Source organism: Pseudophryne corroboree, chromosome 7, assembly GCF_028390025.1.
Source record: "Pseudophryne corroboree isolate aPseCor3 chromosome 7, aPseCor3.hap2, whole genome shotgun sequence".
In the NCBI taxonomy this organism is placed as follows: Eukaryota; Metazoa; Chordata; class Amphibia; order Anura; family Myobatrachidae; genus Pseudophryne; species Pseudophryne corroboree.
In genome coordinates, this window is record NC_086450.1 from 332,293,304 (window position 1) to 332,319,979 (window position 26,676).

Sequence of the window (26,676 nt, forward strand, 5' to 3'; positions counted from 1 at the left end):
CAGCTTGAGCCTATGGACATGTTCTTTGTACCCCCTTCTCTTTGCCCAGAAGTGTCAAATGTCAAGCTGATGTTATGTTATCAGTTAAAAGGGTCTATATATTTTTGGACAACTCCTGCCATTTACTGCCTGTTGATTTACTTACAGTAGAAAGCTTGGCAGGCAAATGCAATACCTACATCTTTAGCTATGTACTGTATGCAACACTCCCCTTTTCCCTGAATTCCTGAGTAAATGCATGGAGGGGCTGATTGAATTGCTGGGGCTGACTGGTACGGTTTTCTTGGCCCCTTCCAAGTTTTTATTGCTAGAGCATTTTCCCTTCATAGTACAGTAGACCTTTTTAATGGCCATACCCTGTATTACCAGTGACATTGTAGTATTCATTAAGTGACAGATCTGACCTCCAATCCAAACACATGTAACACAACATTTCAAATGCATCAGTGTTAATGTATAATTACATAATAATCCCCTCATTTAACAGTATACAATAAGGCTATAGTCACTTTTGGTTTTAATTGCCATGCTTTTCCAATATGAATCATTTTTACAGCTGCTTGTGTCACACGGAAAGCATGCCCTGTTAAATGTAAATTTACTTAACTTTGGCCCTCATTCCGAGTTGATCGCTCGCAAGGCGAATTTAGCAGAGTTGCTCACGCTAAGCCTACGCCTACTGGGAGTGTATCTTAGCTTCTTAAAATTGCGACCGATGTATTCGCAATATTGCGATTACAAACTACTTAGCAGTTTCAGAGTAGCTTCAGACTTACTCGGCATCTGCGTTCAGTTCAGTGCTTGTCGTTCCTGGTTTGACGTCATAAACACACCCAGCGTTCGCCCAGACACTCCCCCGTTTCTCCGGCCACTCCTGCGTTTTTTCCGGAAACGGTAGCGTTTTTATCCACACGCCCCGAAAACGCCGTGTTTCCGCCCAGTAACACCCATTTCCTGTCAATCACACTACGTTCGCCAGAGCGAAGAAAAAGCCGTGAGTAAAAATACTATCTTCATTGTAAAATTACTTGGCGCAGTCGCAGTGCGAATATTGCGCATGCGTACTAAGCGGAATTTCACTGCGATGCGAAGAAAATTACCGAGCGAACGACTCGGAATGAGGGCCTTTAACTCTGTTCTTACATTTACAAAAGGTGTCAAGAAATGTGTTTCTATGCAGCTCTGGAATGCTCAAAATGTGTTCCATGTCACAAGCAAACACAGCTGGTATTGGGGAAAATAGGATTTTACCGGTAAATCCTTTTCTCTTAGTCCGTAGAGGAAGCTGGGGACACTTCAAGAACCATGGGGTATAGACGGGATACAAAGGAGACATGGGCACTTTAAGACTTTGAAGGGGTGTGAACTGGCTCCTCCCTCTTTGCCCCTCCAGACTCCAGTTATAGGAACTGTGCCCAGGGAGACGGACATTTCGAGGAAAAGGATTTATTGTTAAACTAAGGTGAGATACATACCAGCTCACACCACAAACACGCCGTACAACATGGCATTTAACAGAAACTCCAGTCAACGGCATGAACAATGTCAGCAACAGGCTGACTACAACATAACACAACTAGTGTGTAAACATAACTAATAACTGCAGATAGAGTCCGCACTGGGACGGGCGCCCAGCATCCTCTACGGCAGTGTTTCCCAACCACGGTCCTCAAGGCACACTAACAGTCCTGGTTTTAGTGATATCAAGGCTTGAACACAGGTGACTTAATTAGTACCTCAGTTATTTTGATTAAACCATCTGTGCTGAAGCCTGGATATCACTAAAACCTGCACTGTTGGTGTGCCTTGAGGACCGCGGTTGGGAATGCCTGCTCTACGGACTAAGAGTAAAGGATTTACCGGTAGGTATTAAAATCCTATTTTCTCATACGTCCTAGAGGATGCTGGGGACACTTTAAGAACCATGGGGTTTATACCAAAGCTCTAGAACGGGCGGGAGAGTGCGGATGACTCTGCAGCACCGATTGACCAAACATGAGGTCCTCATCAGCCAGGTTTTCAAACTTGTAAAAGTGTTTGAACCCGACCAAGTAGCTGCTCGGCAGAGTTGTAATGCCGAGACCCCCCGGGCAGCCGCCCAGGATGAGCCCACCTTTCTGGTAGAGTGGGCCTTCACTGATTTCGGTAACGACAATCCAGCCGTAGAATGAGCATGCTGAATCGTATTACAGATCCAGCGCGCAATAGTCTGCTTGGAAGCAGGCATACCAATCTTGTTGGCAGCATACAGGACAAACAGAGCTTCCGTTTTTCTAAGTTGAGCCGTTCTGGTGACATAAATCTTTAAGGCCCTGACAACATCGAGAGATTTTGACTCTGCGAAGGCGTCAGTAGTCACCGGAACCACAATAGGCTGGTTCATGTGGAACGATGAAACCACCTTCGGCAGAAATTGTTGACAAGTCCTCAACTCCGCTCTATCTTCATGGAAGATTAAATAAGGACTCTTATGAGACAAAGCCGCTAACTCAGACACCCGCCTTGCAGATGCTAAGGCCAATAGCATGACCACTTTCCAAGTGAGAAATTTCAACTCTACCTTCTGTAAAGGTTCAAACCAATGTGACTGAAGGAAATGCAACACCACGTTAAGATCCCATGGTGCCACTGGGGGCACAAATGGAGGTTGGATGTGCAAAACTCCTTTCACGAAATTCTGAACTTCTGGAAGGGAGGCCAGTTGTTTTTGAAAGAAAACCAATAAGGCCGAAATTTGTACTTTAATCGAGCCTAACTTTAGGCCCGCATCCACACCTGCTTGCAGGAAATGGAGAAAACGCCCTAGCTGAAATTCTTCCGTAGGAGCCTTCTTGGAGTCACACCAAGACACATATTTTCTCCAAATACGGTGATAATGTTTAGACGTTACTCCTTTTCCAGCCTGAAGAATTGTGGGAATGACTTCACTGGGAATACCCTTTCGGGCTAGGATCCGGCATTCAACCGCCAAGCCGTCAAACGTAGCCGTGGTAAGTCGTGATATACGCACGGCCCCTGCTGTAATAGATCCTCTCGTAGAGGAAGAGGCCAGGGATCTCTTATGAGTAATTCCTGAAGATCTGGATACCAAGCCCTCCTTGGCCAGTCCGGAACAATGAGGATCGCCTGAACCTTTGTTCTTCTTATGATCTTTAGCACCTTTGGAATGAGTGGAAGCAGAGGGAACATGTACACCGACTGAAACACCCATGGTGTCACCAGCGCGTCCACTGCTATTGCTTGAGAGTCCCTCGACCTGGAACAATATCTCTGAAGTTTCTTGTTGAGGCGAGACGCCATCATGTCTATTTGAGGAATTCCCCAAAGACTTGTCACTTCTGTGAAGACCTCTTGATGAAGACCCCACTCTCCAGGATGGAGATCGTGTCTGCTGAGGAAGTCTGCTTCCCAGTTATCCACTCCTGGAATGAAGATCGCTGACAGAGCGCTTGTATTTCTTTCCGCCCAGCGGAGAACTTTTGTGGCCTCTGCCATTGCCGCCCTGCTCTTTGTTCCGCCCTGGTGGTTTATGTGCGCTACTGCTGTTATGTTGTCCGACTGTATTAGGACGGGCAGGTTGCGAAGAAGACGTTCCGCTTGAAGAAGGCCGTTGTAAATGGCCCTTAACTCTAGAACGTTTATGTGTAAACAAACTTCCTGGCTTGACCCTTTTCCCTGGAAGGTTTCCCCCTGTGTGACTGCTCCCCAGCCTCGGAGACTCGCATCCGTGATTACTAGGATCCAGTCCTGGATCCCGAACCTGCGTCCCTCTAGGAGGTGAGAGCTGTGCATCCAACACAGGAGTGAGATTCTGGTCTTGGAGGACAGGATTATTTTCCGGTGCATGTGTAGATGGGATCCGGACCACTTGTCCAATAGGTCAGACTGAAACACTCTGGCATGGAATCTGCCAAATTGAATGGCCTCGTATGGTACCACCATCTTCCCCAGCAATCGAGTGCATTGATGAATTGATACTCTCGCTGGTTTCAGAATTTGTTTGACCAAACTCTGAATTTCCAGAGCCTTCTCTTCTGGAAGAAAAACTCTCTGTAATTCAGTGTCCAGAATCATTCCCAAAAACTATAGCCGTTTCGTTGGATTCAACTGTGACTTCGGCAAGTTTAGGAGCCAACCATATTGCTGCAGAACTGTCAGGGAGAGCGCAATGTCCTGCTCCAGCTTGTCTTTGGATCTCGCCTTTATCATGAGATCATCCAAGTAAGGGATAATTGTGACTCCTTGTTTGCGAAGGAGAACCATCATTTCCGCCATTACCTTGGTGAAAATCCTCGGAGCCGTGGACAGACCAAACGGCAACGTCTGAAATTGGTAATGACAATCCTGAATAGCAAACCTCAGGTAAGCCTGATGCGGAGGATATATGGGGACGTGTAAGTAGGCATCCTTTATGTCGACCGACACCAATAAATCCCCTTCCACCAGACTGGAGATCACTGCTCGGAGAGATTCCATCTTGAATTTGAATTTTCTTAGGTTAAGATTGAGGGACTTTAGGTTCAGAATTGGTCTGACCGAGCCGTCCGGTTTCGGGACCACAAAAAGGCTTGAATAAAAGCCTTCTCCCTGTTGTGACGGAGGAACCCTGATAATGACTTGATTTAGACACAACTTTTGTATTGCATCGCATACAACCTTCCTGTCCGGAAGAGAAGCTGGTAAGGCCGCTTTGAAAAATCGGTGAGGGGGAAAGTCTTGAAACTCCAGTTTGTACCCCTGGGACACTATTTCTAAAACCCATGGGTCCAGGGCCGAACGAGCCCAGAATTGACTGAAGAGCTTGAGACGTGCCCAAACCGTAGCGGACTCCCGCAGAGGAGCCCCAGCGTCATGCGGTGGATTTGGCAGAAGCCGGGGAGGACTTCTGCTCCTGGGAACCTGCCACGGCCGGAGATATTTTACCTTTTCCTCTTCCTCTATTGGCAGGGAAGGAATAACCTCTGCCTTTTTTGTATTTATTTGGCCGAAAGGACTGCATCTGAAAGTGGTGAGCCTTCTTTTGTTGTGGAGTAACATAAGGCAAAAATGACGACTTATCCGCGGTAGCCGTAGATACCAAATCAGTGACACCCTCACCAAACAAGACACTACCTTTATATGGGAGAGACTCCATAGCTTTCTTAGAGTCAGCATCAGCATTCCATTAATGAATCCACAATGCTTGTCTAGCTGAAATTGCCATGGCATTGGCTCTTGATCCCAAAATGCCAATATGTCTCGCCGCCTCCTTTAGTTAGGCCGCAGCGTCCCTGATATAACCCAGAGTTAACAGGATGCTATCTCTATCTAGGGTATCTATATCAGATGACAAGTTATCTGCCCATTTTTCAATAGCAGTACTCACCCACGCCGATGCAATGGTTGGTCTGAGCAGCGTACCTGTGGCGACGTAAATGGATTTTAACGTATTCTCCTGTCTACGATCCGCAGGATCCTAAAGGGCTGCTGTGTCAGGAGACGGTAAAGCCACCTTTTTTTTAAATTCAATACTTTTTTTATTGATTTTTCAACTTTTCACTAAGACATAAGTACAAAAAAAAAAAAAAGGCACACACAAACAAAACAAACCACAACACAACCCCGACTCAGGGAATACGCAGATTCCCAGTTCAATTAGGGTTCAGCTAACACAGTAAAACAAGTGCAGGCTTAAATTCCAAGACATAGATTATAAATTGGAATTAATATCGCATGTTAGCATGGATCTTACAGAGCACTGTATATTGTACATAGTCGTCTATGGCAACACAACATAGTTATTAATCAGATGACACAGCAGCAGCACTGGCAAAGGAATGGCCGACCGCGGACGCTAGGGGACTACCTAGACAAAGAGAGGCAGCTCACCCGATGTAAATCTAGAATCACACACCCGGTCTAACCCCCCGTTGCATGTCTCGTTTTCCACTCAGCCATACACGGAGCCCTTAGTAGCGGGTGCTCAGACATTGTGGATTCCAGAGCGCGGAGACTCAAGCCATCTACCCCACAGGTCCTGATATTTTTTCCCCGCCTTTCTAGCTAAGTATACATATTTCTCATGAGAGGCCGTATCATTTACAAGTGAGACCCAGGATCGCATTGTGGGCGCATCTTTGGCCAGCCAAAGCCTGGCAATACACACCTTGGCCAGGCCGCACAGATTGATTACATATCTTTTGGCAGGGGGGTCCAGGGCATCCTCCTCCACAGCAGATAACACACATGTCGTCGGGGAGCATATCGACGAGGGAATACCCGTTGACACCAGGGCGTTAATAACACCTGACCAGAATACGGCTATCTTGGGGCATAGCCAGATAATGTGCCAAAAGTCTGCATCCAGGCTATCACACTTAGGACATCTGGAGGAGTGGGTACCCCCCACATGTCGCAAGTGCACCGGTGTCATGTAAACTCTGTGTATGATAAATAGTTGGATTTGTTGATATCTAGTGGTGGTAGTGGATAATCGGGGAGAACATAAAGCACCCTCCCAGATCTCATCAGAAATGGCACCCAAGTCAGACTCCCACTTGTTCCTGAGAAGGGACAACGGGTCAGTATAGTGAGATCGAAGCATGCCTGTATAAATGTTGGACACCAGATGTCCACCTCCCAGGGACCGCAGGAGAGACTTGACCGGGGAGTCAGCAATCATTGGAGGAGTTTTGGGAAATTGTGCGTTAAGTGCATGTCTCAGCTGCAGGTATCGGTAAAAATGAGAAGAAGGTATACTATAGTCCTGTTGAAGCAGCAAGAAGGATTTCAATATACCATCGTTATACAGGTGGCCCAGGGATGTCACCCCCCACCTCCCCCACACCGCCCCAACCGGCAGCAAAGCCAATTCTGGGAAGCCAAAGGCATTGTCCAGAGGAGTATCCGGGTCAATACCTTGGCCTAATAGGATAACATGTACCTGTTTCCATACAAGGACAGCCTGTTTTATTATAGGGATCTTGGACAAGTTAGGGTTCCCACAAAGAAGCAACTGTAATGGAGTGCCGTCAGGGTAGACCTGTAAAAGCATTTGGGAGCATATAGTGAGACCATCTGGGGCATTTACCCACTCCCATATATGTGCCAACTGAGCGGCATAATAGTAAAATCGAAATATAGGGAGAGCTAAGCCTCCCAGCACTTTCGGCCTGGACAGAACGTCAAGTCTCAACCGCGCTCTCCTGCTGGCCCATATTAAAAAAGAGAGCAAACCGTCAATCTGTCTAAATGTCTTCAAGTTAATATATATAGGGGATTGCTGGAGGACATACAGGAGTTTAGGTAAGTATATCATTTTGACCAAATTGACCCTACCAGTAACAGTCAGGGGCAGAGTCCCCCAAATCTTGACCTTCGATCGAAGATACACCATCTGCGGCAAGACATTAAGGGAAACATAGGAACAAGGGTCATTTGATACCCATATACCCAGGTACTTAAAAGAATCTACCCATTTAAGGGGGGTATGAATCACTGGGACCACCGAGACCGGGCCTCTAAGGGGAGTAATGGTGGATTTATCCCAGTTAATTTTGAGCCCGGAGAAGCGACCGTAGTTGGTTATTAAGTCAAGGAGTTTAGGTAGGGAGGAAACGTAATCATCCACGAAAAGCAATAGGTCATCAGCGTATAGCGCTATCCTGTCCTCTCTTGCGCCCACCCTAATACCCACAATATCTTGAGTTGCTCTAATCAAACATGCCAGTGGCTCAAAAGCAATGGCAAACAAAGTCGGGGACAGAGGGCAGCCCTGCCTCGTTCCCCTGGATAGGGAGAAGGAGTCCGAAACAAACCCATTCACTGAGACTCTGGCCATGGGCAGAAAATACAATAATTTAACATAACTGATAAAGTTGGGGCCCACGCCAAACCTATTCATAGCCTCCCAGAGGAAGGCCCACTCCACCGAATCAAAGGCCTTTGCGGCATCTAAGGAGGCTATAACGGCAGAGCAGTCCTCCCCCCGAGAAACCTGGAAATGAGTAAACAGGCGCCTCAAATTCACAGCGGTGGATTTGCCAGGCATGAAGCCCATTTGGTCAGGGTGAATAATTTGGGAGATAACCCGGTTAAGTCTGGAAGACAGGACCTTCGCTAAAATGTTAATATCCGTGGGCAACAGGGAAATAGGACGGTAGGATTCAACCCTCCTGGGGTCCTTTTCTGGCTTGGGAATCACTATAATCAAAGCCTCAGACATAGACGGGGGAAGCGCGCCCTGGGCAAAAATTTCATTGAATAACTTAAGCAATTGAGGGGCAAAAAATTTTGTATGCTTCTTATACAGTTCCGGTGGGATGCCATCAAGGCCAGGGGCCTTACCATCGGGGGAGGCAGAGATCGCAGTCTCAATCTCCTCCAACGACAAAGGAGCATCAAGGAGAGCCCTGGAATCACTGGAGATACGGGGCAAATCGACTCCATCTAAGTAGTCACACAGTTCTAGTGAGGAACAGGTCAATTTGGAACTATAGAGTGCCTGATAGAATGAGACAAATTCCGCCACGATCTGAGGGGTACGGTCCAATACAGACCCAGCCGAGTCCAAAATCTCCACCACAGTATGAGAGGAGCGGTCACCCCTTGCAAGATTGGCCAAATAAGAACCTGGTCTATCCTCAGTAGCATATTGGACATGCGAGGAGAAGAGAAGTCTGTGCTGGGTTTTCCCCCACAGGTATTCCCTCCATTCACCCTGCGCATGGAGCCACACCAACCTAGAAGCGTCCAGGCCATCGCGAACATACGTCGTCTCTGAAGCAGCCACCCGGGCCTCCAATTCAGATTCACGTTTTCTAAAGGAGGATTTAAGACTCCCTACCCGCTTAATCAGTGTTCCTCTCAGAAAAGCCTTGAAAGTGTCCCACAGCAGAGACACATCCGAGGTTTCGTTATGCATAACAAAGAATTCTAACCAGCTTGCCTCCAAGTCGGATCCCTCACCCATATGCGTCAGCCAAAAGGGATTAAATTTCCACACTGCTTGGCCTCGCTGACAGTTCAAATCAATATGTAGCGATATAGGGGAGTGATCCGAAATACCTCTAGTCTCATATCTGACATTTTGAACCTTGGGCAAAAGCTCCCGGGACAAAAGAGCCAAATCTATCCTAGAGAAGGAAGAGTGAGAGCTTGAAAAACAGGAGTACTGCCTCAAATCTGGATACTTCAATCTCCACGGGTCAACCAGACCCAGCTCCGAGACAGTGTCTGCAAATGGGGAACGCTTGGGCTGTGGGTTGGAGGATGCCGTGGACAACCTATCCAACTCGTGGTTCAAAACGTTGTTGAAGTCCCCCATACAGATAACAGCTACCCCAGGGGATACAGCCATAAAGGCAGATGCCTTTTTAAGGACTTCATGCGAGTATGGAGGAGGAACATACATAGCCAGCAATAGTAGGTGGACGGAGTTAATTTTGCACTTGAGAAATACATATCTACCCCATTTATCCGTTTGCACAGAATCAAGCGCAAAAGGAACAGACTTCCTAATGAGGATCGACACTCCCCGGGACGCTGCAGTATGCATGGAATGGTAAGCCCAGCCCACCCATGGTTTTTTGAGGGACATAATCTTAGTACCCAGTAAGTGGGTTTCCATCAGGCAAATTATATCCGAGGCATAAAGCTTGATCTGTCGAAGCACCAGGGAGCGCTTAATTTTGTCATTGATCCCTCGCACATTCCATGACAGAAACTTAACCAAAGCCATGGCAAAGCATTATTGTAATATTGCAGAGTACCCGCGGCCAGCCACCTCCAGTGAATACCAAAGGAGATACGCCTGCAGTTAGTTGCGACATAGACATAGCGGAAATAAGCACATTGCACAGCGAAAAGTAAAAACACAGCAATAGTAACAGTCTAAAACAACCCCCACCCCCACCCCGTATACCACCTAAAACTAGCAGCATACCCGGTTCCCTAACAACAAAATACCCTAAATTCTAACCGTAACAGCTAAGGCAGAGAACACCTTAACATACCTCGCCAGTACCAAATAAGGACAAATTCCTATAACCAATAGGGGGGCCATGAATATAATGACTTTGAGACAGGAGAATCTCCCAGCTAAACTCAAATCAAACCCCCCCCCCCCAACCCACTACACCCACCCCAATTAAATAACCGTTTACCCCTTAAAGACTTTATGGCAAAACAAACACCGAGAGTATAAGGCCTAAGAACAGTGTATAATTAACGTCTAACAGTCTCCCGTCTCCACAGAGCTACCCATTCCCAGTGAAGGCCTATAAGAGCCACAGAGAGCCCCTACGTGAGCACATAGCAAATAACTATACAACCCTTCCGAGCCAGTACAACAATAACATAACAGACATAAAAGAAACCGTATACTTGCAAGTATAGAAATCAAATGTATAAATTCAATCAGCGGCTAACGCCCGCCGTGCCGGAAAGCGTCTGTCCAACCACACTGATGCTTCACGAGGGGTCAAAGAAATTCGTTTCTCCATCTGAAACTACCCGCAGTTTAGACGGAAAGAGCATGGCATAGGGGATATTCAGTTCACGCAGCCTGCGTTTCACAGGGACAAACTGAGCTCTCTCCTTTTGGACGTCGACGGCAAAGTCCGGAAAAACTGAAACTGGGGAACCGTTCCACTTAAGAGAACCCTTAGTGCGGGCCAGTCTCAGAATCACATCTCTATCCCGATAATGAAGGAGTTTGGCAATAAACGTACGGGGAGGTGCCCCTGGAGGTAGTGGACGCATCGGGACCCTATGGGCGCGCTCCACTGCAAAGTGTGAGGTGAATTCCTCTGTTCCGAATGCATCCAACAGCCAACGTTCAAGAAATTTTTCAGGGGAAGCACCCTCCTCTTTCTCCGGAAGTCCGACGAAACGGACATTATTTTGTCGCAATCTCCCCTCCATATCCGTCATCTTTTTATGTACCTCCGTCATCTGAGACTCTAGAGCAGAAGTGCGTCTATCGAGAGGCGTAACCGTATCTTCCAGCGTGGAGATGCGCGTCTCCACTTCACCGACCCTCTCCCGCACCCGCTGGAGGTCATGGTGTATAATGGATAAGTCCGCCTGGACCTGACCGATCCTGTCGGCCAAGCGGGCTTCACTGGCCGTGACCGCATCCAGCACCTTTTGCAAAGCAGAATTGGTGGCCTCCAGAGATGAGGAGCTCGCCGACGGAGAAGGCGGTGCCGAGGTCGACTGCACCCCACCCCCCTGTTGGGACCGTGTCGGAGGATTTCTGGCAAACTTCTCTAACTTCGCCGCAGCCGCGGCAGATTGATGCGGTTTGACCATTATAGCCGAGCGGACGGCAGATGGCAAGAAATCACAGTAAAAAGTATAGCACAAACTGTCCAGGGGCGGCCAAAGAATAATGTAGTGCAGTATATCAGAATTGCCCAGTCGCTGCCCGCGGGTAAGTGTAGTATATCAAAGCTGTCCAGTGAGCATATAGCGTATCAGAATAATCAGCCTCTGCTAGCCCAGGATGATAAATCACGACAGGATATTCCGCAGCATGAGGGACACATGCAGCGTGGATCTTGGCCAGATACGCCTTGTGGGGTACTGAAACAGAGCAACAAGTAGGCCCTCCAGGGGTTAATACATCACTTCTCCCAGTGCCTGTGCGGAGCAGAGCACAGCAAGGCAGCACTTGTATTGTACCCTGTCCCTATGGGAAACAGAACAGGGCAGGACAGCAACTATATTGTGGGGAGGGCACAGGCACTTATATCCCACAGCTGTGCCGTGTACCTCTTCCCCCAGCAGCAGAGTTCAGGTGGTCAGAGCGGGAGATTACAGGCTGACTGGGGCCGCCGGAGCAAGCGGGGAGAACGGCAGCGGGTCACGTGACAGCGCCGCGGCCGGGGACCGCTCGAAGACGCTCCCAGCACAGACAGAGCAAAGGAGGAGAAGCGGCTGTTACGATCTCCCCGGCAACGGCAGAGGGGGAGCCGCGGACTCCGGCGCAGGCAGCGCTCAGACGGGAGCCGGGTGCAGGCGCTCAGCGCGGGGATGGCGGCGCCTCACCTGGTCCAACAGGCCCCGGACCTCCGCACACTGGAGCCGCTCTGCCACTGCGGATGGGGCACAGACGGGTCTCAGAGCAGCACAGGGGCACCTCCACCCTTCCCTGCAGGTATTGGGGCGGTTTGCAGGCCCAGGGGGGGGACACAGGATGGGATTCCAGGATGTTGTAGCTGGAGAGACACACAGCCTGTGTGCTACTCCATGTCCTCCAAAGCCACGCCCCCGTAAAGCCACCTTTTTAGACAACCGTGATAGGGCCTTGTCCACAATGGGGGATGATTCCCACTTATCTCTATCCCCAGAGGGGAACGGATACGCCACCTGAATCCTTTTGGGAATCAGAAACTTTGTGTCAGGATTTTCCCACATTTTTTCAAAAAAGGTATTCAGTTCATGAGAGGGCGGAAATGTTACCTCAGGTTTCTTTCCCTTAAACATACAGACCCTAGTATCAGGAACAGCAGGGTCCTCAGTGATATGTAACACGTCTTTTATTGCCAAAATCAGGTATTGAATGTTCTTTGCCAATTTTGGGTCTAATCTGGCATCACTACAGTCGACACTGGAGTCAATGTCCGTGTCGGTATCTGTGTCTGCCAACTGAGCAAATGAACGTTTATGTGACCCGAGGGGATCTGGACCTGTGATAACACATCCTCCACAGATTTCTTCCAGGCCTGGTTCTGAGATTCAGATTTATCCAATCTCTTATTAATAAGAGCCACATTAGCATTCAAGGCATTCAACACATTTAACCAATCAGGAGTCGGCGGTGCCGACAGGGTCACTCCCACAGCCGTTTCTGTCCCTAACACAGTCTCCTCCTGGGAAGAGCACTCAGCCTCAGACATGCCGACACACGTGTACCGACACCCACAGACACACTGGGCAAATAGGGGACAGACCCACAGTAAAGCCTGTCAGAGAAACACAGAAGGAGTTTGCCAGCTCACAACCCAGCGCTCAATCCCAGATCTGAAACTCTAATATAAAGCCCCAGACCAGTAGCGCTTTTATATATGCACCAAATTATGCCCCCCCCCCCCCCCGTTTTGCGCCCTGTTACTTGTACAGCAGTGTTTGGAGAAGAGGACCAGCGTCTCTGCAGCATCTGTGAAGAGAAAATGGCGCTGATGAGGGCTGTGAGGGCTAAGCCCCGCCCCCTTAATGGTGCGCTTCAGCCCCGCTATTTTCTTAATATAATATACTGGCGGGGGTTCGGATTTCGTGCCCAGGCACTATATTCCACTTTTGAGGCCCCCCCCCCGCGCCCTGCACCCTGTAGTGCCTGTGTGTGTGTGTGTGTGTGTGTGTGTGTGTGTGTGTGTGTGTGTGTGTGTGTGTGTGTGTGTGTGTGTGTGTGTGTGTGTGAGCATGGAGCGCAGCGCGATCACTGTGCGGTACCTCAGAAAGCCGTCACTGTAGTCTTCTATCTTCTGCTACTCACCTGTCTTCTGACTTCTGGCTCTGCAAAGGGGGTGACGGCGGGCTTCGGGAGTGGACCCCTAGGCATACCTAGTGTTCCAAACCCTCAGGAGCTAATGGTGTCCTGTAGCCAAGAAGCAGAGCCTTTAAACTCACTAGAAGTAGGTCTGACTTTTCTCCCCTAAGTCCCACGATGCAGGGAGACTGTTGCCAGCAGTCTCCCTGAAAATAAAAAACCTAAAAGTCTTTTCAGAGAAACTCAGTAGAGCTCCCCTGTGTGTGACCAGTCTCCCTGGGCACAATTCTAAAACTGGAGTCTGGAGGAGAGGCATAGAGGGAGGAGCCAGTTCACACCCCTTCAAAGTCTTAAAGTGCCCATGTCTCCAGTCTATACCCCATGGTTCTTGAAGTGTCCCCAGCATCCTCTAGGACGTATGAGAAATTAGATCTTAGGTTTTACAAAGAATAGATGTTAGCCCAGGTTTATCTGCAGTTTATGTTTGACATCCTTTGAAAGATTACAGTATTAAACTCATTCCAGGCTACAGCCATTCAGTGACCCTTGAAGACTGTCCTTATGACACGCTTTCCTCACACTGTTTCTGAACTGGACTGCAACAGATAACTTAACGTCCAGCATAAGAAACCAATATTCTCTAATGATGGTTCAGAGAGTGAAACATATAGGGGAGTATTCAATTAGCGTCGGAATTTTCAACAGGGCGGAAAGACGGCACTTTCCTCTGATAATCGGCACTTTTCGACACTTCAATATTCAACTGAAGTGCCGTTTTTCCACCCGTCGAAAATGCCGACATGTTGAAAAACACATGGATGAGCAGAATCTCTGCTCAGTCATGTGTTTTCGACCCCGCCGTGGTCGACAACGGGTCCATTTTCAACCATTCATTTTCGCCCATAAGAGAGGGCAGTAAAGAATGGTCGTAATGAGAGGGGAAACGGGCGGAAACGGCTCACAATGTATACTGAAGTGTCGGATCCTCACTGTCGAAGAGGATTAGACACTAAATGAATACTCCCCTATAGAGAGCAATGGTTCTCAAACTCGGTCCTCAGGACCCCAAACAGTTCATGTTTTCCAGGTATCTTCACAGCATTACAAAAAAAAAAAAAACCATGAAATTATTAGCTCCATCTGTGAATCTTTTAAAATATGTCAGAGAGTAATGATGAGTAATGAATATACCTGTGCACCTGCTAGGTGACCTGGAAAACATGAACTGTTTGGGGTCCTTAGGACCGAGTTTGAGAACCAATGATCTGGAGCAATGCAGAGACACAGACGTTCAACCTCAAACGTCATACACAATTAAATAACAACAGCAAAGAATGAATGAAACTTCCACATGTAACAAGAAATCTTTCACCTGAATAAATAAAAAGTAATATAAATATAAATTTGGTCAATTCAATCTTTTATATTGGACTATTTTAGGACCAAGTAAGACTAAACTAGGGACTTTATGACCCAATAAAAAGAAGTTCTGATATTTTGCGAAGTAACATCCTGAGAATTTACTAATGTCACTGGTGCAGGTAAGAAGGCTTGTGGGAGAAGCGGCAATAAGATGGCTGAGCTAATATCAGTAGGCATCAGTATAAAATGTTAAAAAGAAACAATATAACAAAAATTGGTACAGTAAGTACAATAATAAGAAAAGTATTGGTTGGACTTACTCATAGGAAAAAAAATGATAAAAATACACAACAGTAACCAGTCATAATAAAGAAAGTCTAGAAGGGAGGTATGCCTTATTGAATGCTTACCAGCGGCGTTAGCCAGAATTTTGTAGGCCCTATAGCAACATTTTGATGGGACCCCTGTCCCAATGCTTCTCACGTGACACCTCTCCGCAGCAGTTGTTCATTTTAAGCCACATAATGGTTCCCTAGTTCATTTTATGATCCATAGTAGTAACCTAGTTTAAATGATGTCACATTGTAGGGCTGTCAGTACACTGTATGCAACACAGTACCCCCAATTCACATAATGACAGTGTCCCCAGCAAGGCAGCCATCAGGGGGGACTGTGGGGACTGCAGTCCCGGGCCTTTATAGAGAGCGGGGCCCACCACTGCCTCCTACAGCGGACTGATGCGCAGGGAGGCCTAAAACAAGCCTTCCCTGCACATCAGCTCTGTGAATCGTTCCTGCAATGCTCCACCTATATATAACTTCATGATGTGTGACATCACATAGCGGTAGAGCGGTGTGGCAGAATTTTTTTTTGGGTGGGGGGCCCTCTCTAGTTCGTCAGTCCCAGGCCCCACAATTTCTGATGACAGCCCTGGTCCCCAGCACATATCATGCCACAGTATAGTGCCTCCAATTCATATTGTGTCACATAACAAGTTTCACAGTTCATATTAAGTAACATTGTAATGCCCTCCAGTTCATTTTCTACCACATTACAATGAGCAGGTCCAGGGACAAAACTAGATAAATTGTAAGCCTGAAGGCAAAAGATTGTAAGGGCCCCTATGTACCACCCAATGGTGAAAAATGTATATAACACATGTAACTTTCACAGCAAAGGTGGGCCCCTCTCAGCTCTGGGCCCCACAGCAGCTGCACTCCCTGCACCTATGGTAGCTACGCTCTTTATGCTGATCATTAGAAATAAATGTTTCTAAGATGTGTACTTTAGAAGGTGACTAATAAAGTCTGCACATTTAAATAGAATTTTGTTAAAACTATATTGCCACCAAGGCACAGCCACCTCCTCCACTACACCAGGAGACATGGGGGCCGCTTCATGCAACCACTTATTGTGGGTTCCTCCATATCTCTCACAGCCACTGTCACAATAACCATAGCATGCAGCATCCCTCAGGCGAAGGGAAAAGGGAACATTTCTGAATATTTCTCCTAGATGGTAATGAGGCTATAACTTATCAGAAATCAATTTCGCAACTTTTAGCATAAGTCTACTCTTAATCAGCACCATATTTCCATACCCTCCAACAATTTACACTTAAAAATCGGTACAAATTCGAAAAGGGGGCGTGGTCAGAGGTAAAAGGGGCATGGCCAGGCCCATTTTCCTATACTTTCAATGGAAGTTTGGAGAGCCAAAAATCGGTACAGACCATAAAAAAAAAAGTACTGTACCTGCCAAAAACGTACAGTTGGAGGGTATGTATTTCTCCTATCTGTGTGGAATCTTTCCAAATGGTTAGATACATGTGCGTGAAACCAAGATGTTCTCACTATAACATTATAAATAATTCCACATTAAATGCAAAATACTTAGGGGTATATGCAATTGCGGTCGAATTCCGGCTGGAATTCGACCGTTTTTGGATTCGACACAATTCGACAGTCGAAACCCTCCCGCCGGGACCCGAATTCAACATATTCAATAAATAACGGATTCGACAGTCCCGCTGTCGAAAAACGGACCAATGACGAATAGTGGGCAGCCTGGATTCGACTTCATGGACGGCACAAAAGTGTTAAAAAAATCCTGGAAAAAAAAATGCGTGGGGTCTGTCAAAGTCAGAAAAATGTCTCTATGCACGTTGCCATATTTGCACCGCACACTGGTCCGTGCTGCGCATGCGTACGCTCTCCCGTGAAGGCGCATACCCGCAATAGCGTGCACTCGCAGGCGCGGTATGCGTATTTACGGTAGAGTTTATGTAGTCGTAGCGTGCGACTCATTCGTTACATATTTTCACAATTAATGTAGTTTATAGATCATGATCCCTTTGATAGTTTCTGAAAGTTTGGTTAATATAGAAGGTCCCTGAGCTAAGGAATCCCTCTTTGTATCGTACGAAGGGTCTAACAAGACTCATACAGCAGTGTTTGGTACCCATCGGAAGAGTATTTAATTAGCAATATTCCGGTGTTGGTTTGGAGCGTATTAATCGCTCGTGCGAATAGTTATGGACATAAGAAGTTTATGTCCATTTCTACTATTTACTCATACTCAGGTATGCGGCGGGAAACCTAGTTCCCCACCCACCTGAGCTGTTTGAAATCGTCACAGCCCACCTGTATGAATCAACCTATGACCTTTTGTTATGATGCAGGGCCGAATTCCGACGTCCAATGGACAATGGGATTGTAGGGACTGTAGGATTGCATTGTGTGTGGGGCATAAATAGGCAGGCCGACCACATCCAGCTCTCACTCTTCAACGGTTCTCATTGCTGAAAATCGGGTGCTGGATGTCCAGGCGCATGCGATCGTTTACCCTTGTGCGTAAGTTTCTCTCCGTTATCATTGTCTTTCTGTGAGCCAATTTCTCTCATCTCTCTCCGTCTCTCTCTCTCTCTCTTTCCCTTCTCTCTCTCTCTCGTATCTCCCCTAGACTAGTATTGTATTGTATTAGATAGTATTGTTTAGTTCTGTGGTTAGGAAGTCTCTGTTATATTGTAGTGTATCATTTGTACTGTTATCCCCTTTTTACAAGTATACTAGATATAATACAGTTAATAGGCTTTGGAACCTAAACCAGTATCTGTGTATTTCCTATAGTGTTAAGTGTTCACTTGAGCGTCGGTGACGCTCAAGCAGCTTTGTAGTTAGTCAGGTTACACAAGGTTGCACTTACACCCTGTATTCACATTAAGGTATTCCGTGTATTTCATTGGTATAAGGTTTAGACATATAGGTATAGCGTTGTGAGCGTCTGCGCCGCTGGTGATCTCCTCGTGGTCTCGAGCGTCCGCTACGCCATAGCGAATCATTACTCTAGTCATAGCCAATAACGTGTCCTGTGATCACTGGGCCGTGAGCGAACGTGACGCTTGAGCGTCTCGCCTACGGCTGAGCGATCGTTACGCAACTAGCGTACCATTACGGTACTTCTTAAGTAAACAGCGTACAGTGTTCTTAGACTTCATAAAGGGTTGTTTATACGACAAGGGAATTTAGCATTGTCAATTGGGGACTCGTCCTATCCTTCTCATATCTGCACTAGGTAGATCAGCAGACATCCCCCCAGCAAAGGGTGGGAGGTTGTCTCGCAGTGCTGACGGGATAAGCGTCTGCTTCGCTTAGATAAAGAGTGCTGAAGGAATCCGGGAACCGGAAGTAAGAACAAAACGCTTGTGTCTTTTAAAACTGTTTTATTTCTCTTCTGTCTTGCGTATACACGCACACATACATTTATCTGCATTTCTTTTTCAAATTTCATATATCACTATTCCTGTTTGCCAAGTTTTATAGTTGATAGAAAGTGCAAAAAGAGATTTGCTGTTATTCCATAGTAGAGGTAATAGTTAAAGTATAGACCAACACACGGCTTGTCTGGGAGATAAGACAGTCAGTGTGGTGTGCGGTAGATGATCAGGGATCATCTACATTGATAAAGGTAGAAATTGTGTTACGGTGGATCTTTGTTTTGCGTACACGTGTCCCTAACAAAAGACTTGCGTACGCAATCCAAACGGCAGACGCACGCAGCGTACATTACGCAACGTAGCGTCTGGTTACGCAACGTAGCTCAAGTCACGAAAAGTTGAATTAGCACAAAGCGATAATTAGCGCAAAGGCGATAAGTAACGCACAGCGGTAAATAACGCGACGCGGTAAATAACGCAAATCTATTTTTGGAAAATCTGAAATTTAGTTTAACAGATCCTGCTCCTAATTAGTAACACTGTTGGACTGAAGACAATTTCTGCGCAGAAATAGATATAGAAACAAAGTGTACATGTGTTGAGTGAGTGTGTTTTTATTACATAAGTTTATATAACTTAAGAGGTTGAACCAAAAGGAAAGTCGGGTACTCGTCAAGGGACACACGTGTAAGTGACATATACGGTGGCTAGGGAGGCATCCTTGGTTAAATAATATTTGAGCATTAGAGTATAGCGGACCATAAGGTAACAGACCAGGAGGTCATTAACAGACGGTAACAGACCAGGAGGTCATAAGGTAACAGGTAAAATAGACAAAGAGGTCCGCTATAAAGGTACAAGAGGCACAACGCCTGGGGTGTTGGTGCAGAACCCATATAGGCCATAAGCTCATGCTGAAGGAATCGCGGCCGGAAACATCGATTCCATTGATCTTTCAGTACATGACAAGTAGTGCTTATGTACTGAACGATTGGACCGCACGTAATTGTGTGCAGTAGTTAGTAATCTGACCTAATACCATTAGAGTAAAGTGGTCACAAACGCTATCTGTACATTCTGACGTGATTTGTGTAATTTTTTTATTTTTGGAAGGGAAGTTCGCTGGTCACTCAGGAACTATCCAACAACCGATACTTGCTGGGGAACGCGCCCCAGTAAATAAAGGTTCACAGGGGCCCTGGGTTGGGTACAGCAGCTCTGGTTACAGTGATTGCAGTACTGGCCAACGTGGGCGAGAAGTAAGTGGGGTACTTGGCAAACCGCCACCGCCGGCCTGCCCAGGACATCTTGGTTTGTTTGTAAGGGTTCGCTGAAAACCTTGAGATAAAGATCCAAGGAGGAATAAGCAACACCTGCAGAATTATGGGGGCCAGTTGTTCAGGTAGGGGGCGATCAACCTCGGTTCGGGTTGATTCAGAGAACCGACCCGTTGGGTCGGCAAGGTACATCATGGGTGAAAAATACGGAAGTCACACAGAATCTTTATGTGATGAATGGGAGAGAATGACTGTACAAGACAGGGACAAATTCCCAAGAATAGGTAGCTTCAGTCCAGACGTGTTACAAAATTTAAGGAGGAGGATATGTCTCATTGAACCAACAAAGAGACGAAGTAAACATTATGATTATTTGCAGTTATGGCAACAGGAAGGTGAATTACAAAGAGATTCAATTGACTTTTCTGAATCTTATCTTGAGAGGAGAGACATGGCATCAGGGAGGATTATGGTTGCGGAGAAAAGCACAAGGTTGAACAATAAAAACGCTCTTAGCAACTGTAGTATAGATTATAAGAATAAGTGTAATAACTGTAACAATGATTATTGTAATACTGTTGAATGTACAACTATTAACCTGTGCAAGTTGCACCCCATGTCAAACCTCCCTCAGGAATACAAACAAGAAAGTGAGCCCAGAACGATGTCAGCACCTCTTCCAGCAACCATCACAAAAGCCATCCAGGTGGACGCGACCAAATTGGTAAAGGCAATAATCGAACCCCCTAACGGAGGGTCAGGTGAGGTCGTGTCCACAGGTACGTACAATGTTTCATATCACGCACAAACAGATGTACCCCATATTGTAAGACCAACACAAGATGATGTAACTGAGCTCGATCTGGCCAGGGTGATCTCAGTCCCCAATGGGAAGACTGACGATCAGGGAATCATTCCCGTCAAGGACAGTGCAATGCGCTGTCTCTTGTCCCGGACCGAATTGAGATCAATTATGTCTGAATTTCCTGATCCTAGGAAAAATCTAGCCAAATGTCAAAGGTTTATTAAAGAACTAGGAAACGCCACAGAACCCACCAACAAAGAATGGCGGACAGTGCTGAGGGCATGTTTGCCCTCCAGTGTTGACCCTGAAAAGTTCATTGCTGATTGTAAATTAAACACGGAGGTACCTTGTATGGAAGAACACAATCAGGAATGTATTAGGCAGATTAACCAACAGTTAGGAATATATTTCCCAGCTGCTGTCAAGTGGAATGAAATTTTCTCCATAAGGCAAAACGAAAAGGAAAATGTTTCTAATTATTTCAATCGAGCACTGCAAATAATGGCTAGAAACACTGGGATCGCAGACATCAAGACAAATGCACAACATAAAGGAATAGCGGTTAAGGTATTAATGAATGGTTTAAAGGATGAATTAAAAACAAAGGTACAGACCACCAACCCAAACTGGAGAGAGATCTCGGTGGCCGCACTAAGAGAGGCCGTCATTAATCATGATCAGAATATCACCAGGTACAGAGAGTCACTAAGAGATAAGTTAATGGCAGCAAATATACAGGCCCAAACCACAAGACCACCCCAACAAAAGCCACACACCCCTGCGAGAAATCCAGATATGGAAATCTGTTACAATTGTCATAAAAAGGGACACATTGCAAGAGATTGTAGATCAAGAGAAAGACAACACCATAATCATAAAATCCAAGAAATCAGGGAAGTACAGGGGAAACGATTGATGATGATGAGCATCCGAGCGTTTGAGGAGGCATCAAATCAACCAAAACCTCAGGTCATTAACACGTGGAGGAAGCCCAGGATTTGTTATCATTGTAGGAGAGAAGGGCATTATGCTAGCAACTGTAACAGCCCACATAAAGTTAGACCCCCTAGACCAAGAAATGAGCAAAATTACAATACACACCATTATAATCAGGGATCACATAGGCAGGAAAGGTGATTATTAGGAATGGAGGCAAGCCTGAGGTAACGGTTAATGAAGTGGGAGGTCATTCACTGAAGACACAGGAATGACCAGGTGAAAAGTTGTAAATGTATTTGTGAAAAATGTTTTTTCTCTCTCTCTCTCTATCCCCATCTCTGACTAGTATTGGTAAGAATTCACACATTACATATCCACTTGGTCCTTGCAGAAGTCTACCAAACCCCAGCATGACCTCCGCCACAATGTATTTCTGGCCAGATACAGACAGTGGAGTAATGCAGGTGCTGGTGGGGAGGGACTGCTCAAGGAGACCAGTAGACACATAGATATGACAGCCTAATAAGTCTGACAATGTTTTTCTAATGCTAACAAGGTTTTCTCAATGTTGACAATGTTTAAAAATGTTTTGTTTCTCTTTTCTCATTGGTGGTTATTGTCGAGTTATGTAATGTATATATGCACATGAATTGTTCTCTATCTCTTTTGTTTTTTATTTTCTCTCTCTTCCCACTCATGTTTCCATGGTTTAAAGATGCTATGTCACCCCTCAGTTGGACCAATGGTAATGCCAGATTTTTTTTCTCCTTACAGAAAGATCGCCGGTTAGGAAGGAATATTGCATCACCAGAATGTTCGTTTGGAAGACTGAGAGACAGCACCTTTGAGAAGACAGCAGAACAAGAAGAACAACAAGACGAGAGAACTTATTATCGTAACAAGTTCTCTCCCCCTCAAACTGTTTTCTTATACCCCCTTTACAAATTTCTTCTTTTCTCCTCCTGTAAGATGGACTTGCCCCAAGAGACTGCAATATGGATTTTCCCGTTAACCAGGATGTTGACCAGAGCAGTCTGTTCCGGCGAGAGTACCATAGAGGTCGAGAGAGGTTCTGGAATGGGTTCCGATTATGATGATGGAGGCGTAGTTTTCCAAGATCAACCAAACCAACAAGCAAAGGCGAGTATCAGAAAACGATCCGATAGAAGAAATTGTGATGGATTGTTAGCTGAAGAAAATTGTATCTGTAGGCTCTGTGATAATCTGGTTGAAGATGGATGCATAAAGAAATGCCAATCTAGTTTTAATATCCATATAGACCGGCATCCATTGAGTGACTATCACTCTTTAGTGGGTAATGTGTTAAACCAAACAGATTGTTGGGTATGCTCTCAAGTACCTCAGGGTCATAGCAAATCAGGGCTAGTACCATTTCCTTTAACGTTAGGGGAGGTACTTGAGCTAAGTGGTGGGAGACCGGTGGACCGGAGGTTTAACATCTCCAGCCCTCCTAGTTTGAAGCTCCACCAATACCATGTGGATAGGTCCCTCTTATGTTTCAATATCTCCAATCCCAGAAAACCGGGAAATTGGGAAGTGTCATGGAGCAACCTTACCATGACCTTTTCACACAGAGCAGATAGAATGCCTACAGATACAGAGCTGGTACGCCACATAGCCAGTAGAGGAAAATCTTTTCGGTATCGATATACCTTAGGAAATAGGATTACTAGAGTTGGAGAGGTATCACCAGGATACTGTGCACATATCGTACAAACGGATACGTGCATTAGGCAGATGGAAGAATTAGGGTCAGGAGATTTCACCTGGAAGGTTTGTAACATGGTCATGTCCTTCTCCGTCCCATATGTTCTCCCCGATGATGCATATTTCATATGCGGGAGAAAGGCGTACAAGTGGCTTGCCCCAAACTCTGAAGGATTGTGTTATATTGGAAAAGTATTGCCTGAAGTGATGACTGTTACACATGACAAAATGAAGGACATACACCGTGGTGCCCAAGCTCCTTATACTCACACTCATTACGAGCACCGAGTTAAAAGACAACTGTCAGAAAGGTTAGAGCATCCGGCCTCTGATCTTATCCATGAATCCACCGGGATTCAGGTTCTGGTAGCGTTAGATTTCACTCGCACCGCTCGAGGAGTGATGAATTATAGATACATTTCCGCACTCGCCAATTTGTTAGATAATATCACTGAAATGTATGATGACACGTTTAGATACACTGGAAGAGAACTTCAAGCTTATAAAACAGAACTAGTTCAGCATAGGATGGTTCTTAATTATCTTACAGCAGTAACAGGCGGATATTGTGTTACATTGGCAACACAGTACGGCATAAAGTGTTGCACGTATATCACAAATAGCACCGAGGATCCGGTAGAGGTCATAGACCAAAAGATGGACGATATTCTCCAATTGAAGTGGGAATTTCGTCGAAAACACAATCTCACCCTTGCTGCTGTAGGTAATGAGCTGACTGGTTGGGTGTCATGGTTGAACCCGCGAAATTGGTTCTCCGGTTTGGGGGACTGGGCTCAAGGAGTCATAATGGATGTTGGAAAGTTTCTACTATGTATCTTGGGTGTCGTTATATCGATTGGATTGATATTTAGATGCGGGCAGGCTTTAATGAGGTGCAAACAAAGTACAAGAGTGATGAGCTTGAGGAGCGAGGAAACTGTAATTAACCTGGATTTGATTTATGACCCAATGATAGAAACCAGGATGTGATGAAAATGCGATTATACGGTCCGTTTCTTTCACCTGTTTTTCTGCTTTTTTCCAAGATACAAAGACCCCCTTGGACGAGGAAGCTGACGAGACGAGATGTATACAGACAACGGATTGACCAAAGAAGAAGATTTGACAACTTTAAATATGGACACTTGATGAACTTTGCCATGGATCCCCAGTTTCCCTAGTACTTTTAAACTCACGCTAGCCCAACATTTTTTGTAAATCTGATGGCTCAGACAAAGCTATTTGCTCATGCCCAAGGAGCAATACAGCGCAAAGAAGACGACTCTCAACAGATACCGAACACAACTTCGACGACAGATGTACATTTCCCTGACATAGAATATCATTGCATTTTCCATAAGTGTTCTTTATCTTCATCTCTACAACCCTCAGGTAATGACACACATAGACGATAGGGAATACAGGCACAGATATCAGCAACCACATACCTCCCCCATTCATGTATCATCAACTAAAATGTGCTCCCCATTTTGTTCAAAATCCGAAAAGAGCTCGGTAAAGTTTGACAGCCCATCCACAGACCTGTACCACAGGATAAGAAGGAATTCAAATGTATACTTCGCAATACCTCGAAGCTTGATTTACAACACGTACGGCACGATGATACATGACCCCCCAAACATGGATTCATACACACATGCTTCTGCTATCTCACTAGGTCATACCCTCTTCACACCTTCTCCTCTCTCCTCCCTTACCCAACCATGGAAATCAATTAACCCCTGACTTGCATTTTTCTCCTTAAATGTTTTGTGGCAGTTATTATTGACTGCCAAAGGGTGGACTGTCAAAGTCAGAAAAATGTCTCTATGCACGTTGCCATATTTGCACCGCACACTGGTCCGTGCTGCGCATGCGTACGCTCTCCCGTGAAGGCGCATACCCGCAATAGCGTGCACTCGCAGGCGCGGTATGCGTATTTACGGTAGAGTTTATGTAGTCGTAGCGTGCGACTCATTCGTTACATATTTTCACAATTAATGTAGTTTATAGATCATGATCCCTTTGATAGTTTCTGAAAGTTTGGTTAATATAGAAGGTCCCTGAGCTAAGGAATCCCTCTTTGTATCGTACGAAGGGTCTAACAAGACTCATACAGCAGTGTTTGGTACCCATCGGAAGAGTATTTAATTAGCAATATTCCGGTGTTGGTTTGGAGCGTATTAATCGCTCGTGCGAATAGTTATGGACATAAGAAGTTTATGTCCATTTCTACTATTTACTCATACTCAGGTATGCGGCGGGAAACCTAGTTCCCCACCCACCTGAGCTGTTTGAAATCGTCACAGCCCACCTGTATGAATCAACCTATGACCTTTTGTTATGATGCAGGGCCGAATTCCGACGTCCAATGGACAATGGGATTGTAGGGACTGTAGGATTGCATTGTGTGTGGGGCATAAATAGGCAGGCCGACCACATCCAGCTCTCACTCTTCAACGGTTCTCATTGCTGAAAATCGGGTGCTGGATGTCCAGGCGCATGCGATCGTTTACCCTTGTGCGTAAGTTTCTCTCCGTTATCATTGTCTTTCTGTGAGCCAATTTCTCTCATCTCTCTCCGTCTCTCTCTCTCTCTCTTTCCCTTCTCTCTCTCTCTCGTATCTCCCCTAGACTAGTATTGTATTGTATTAGATAGTATTGTTTAGTTCTGTGGTTAGGAAGTCTCTGTTATATTGTAGTGTATCATTTGTACTGTTATCCCCTTTTTACAAGTATACTAGATATAATACAGTTAATAGGCTTTGGAACCTAAACCAGTATCTGTGTATTTCCTATAGTGTTAAGTGTTCACTTGAGCGTCGGTGACGCTCAAGCAGCTTTGTAGTTAGTCAGGTTACACAAGGTTGCACTTACACCCTGTATTCACATTAAGGTATTCCGTGTATTTCATTGGTATAAGGTTTAGACATATAGGTATAGCGTTGTGAGCGTCTGCGCCGCTGGTGATCTCCTCGTGGTCTCGAGCGTCCGCTACGCCATAGCGAATCATTACTCTAGTCATAGCCAATAACGTGTCCTGTGATCACTGGGCCGTGAGCGAACGTGACGCTTGAGCGTCTCGCCTACGGCTGAGCGATCGTTACGCAACTAGCGTACCATTACGGTACTTCTTAAGTAAACAGCGTACAGTGTTCTTAGACTTCATAAAGGGTTGTTTATACGACAAGGGAATTTAGCATTGTCAGGTCCCCCCTCCTAAGCATAACCCCCGTATTTTAACAACCAGCACCAGGCTCTGCGTCCGGTCCTGGTGCCAAAAATACGGGGGACAAAAGACGTAGGGGTCCCCCGTATTTTTCACACCAGCACCGGGCTCCACTAGCTAGAGAGATAATGCCACAGCGGGGGACACTTTT

The 26,676-nt window shown here is 46.0% G+C and overlaps 1 protein-coding gene across 5 annotated transcripts in view; it reads right to left on the bottom strand.

Annotated features, from left to right (window-relative positions):
• The window catches only part of SNX29 (sorting nexin 29), a 1,242,095-nt gene that overhangs the window by 1,085,719 nt on the left and 129,700 nt on the right, over positions 1-26,676 (bottom strand). The window lies entirely within an intron of this gene.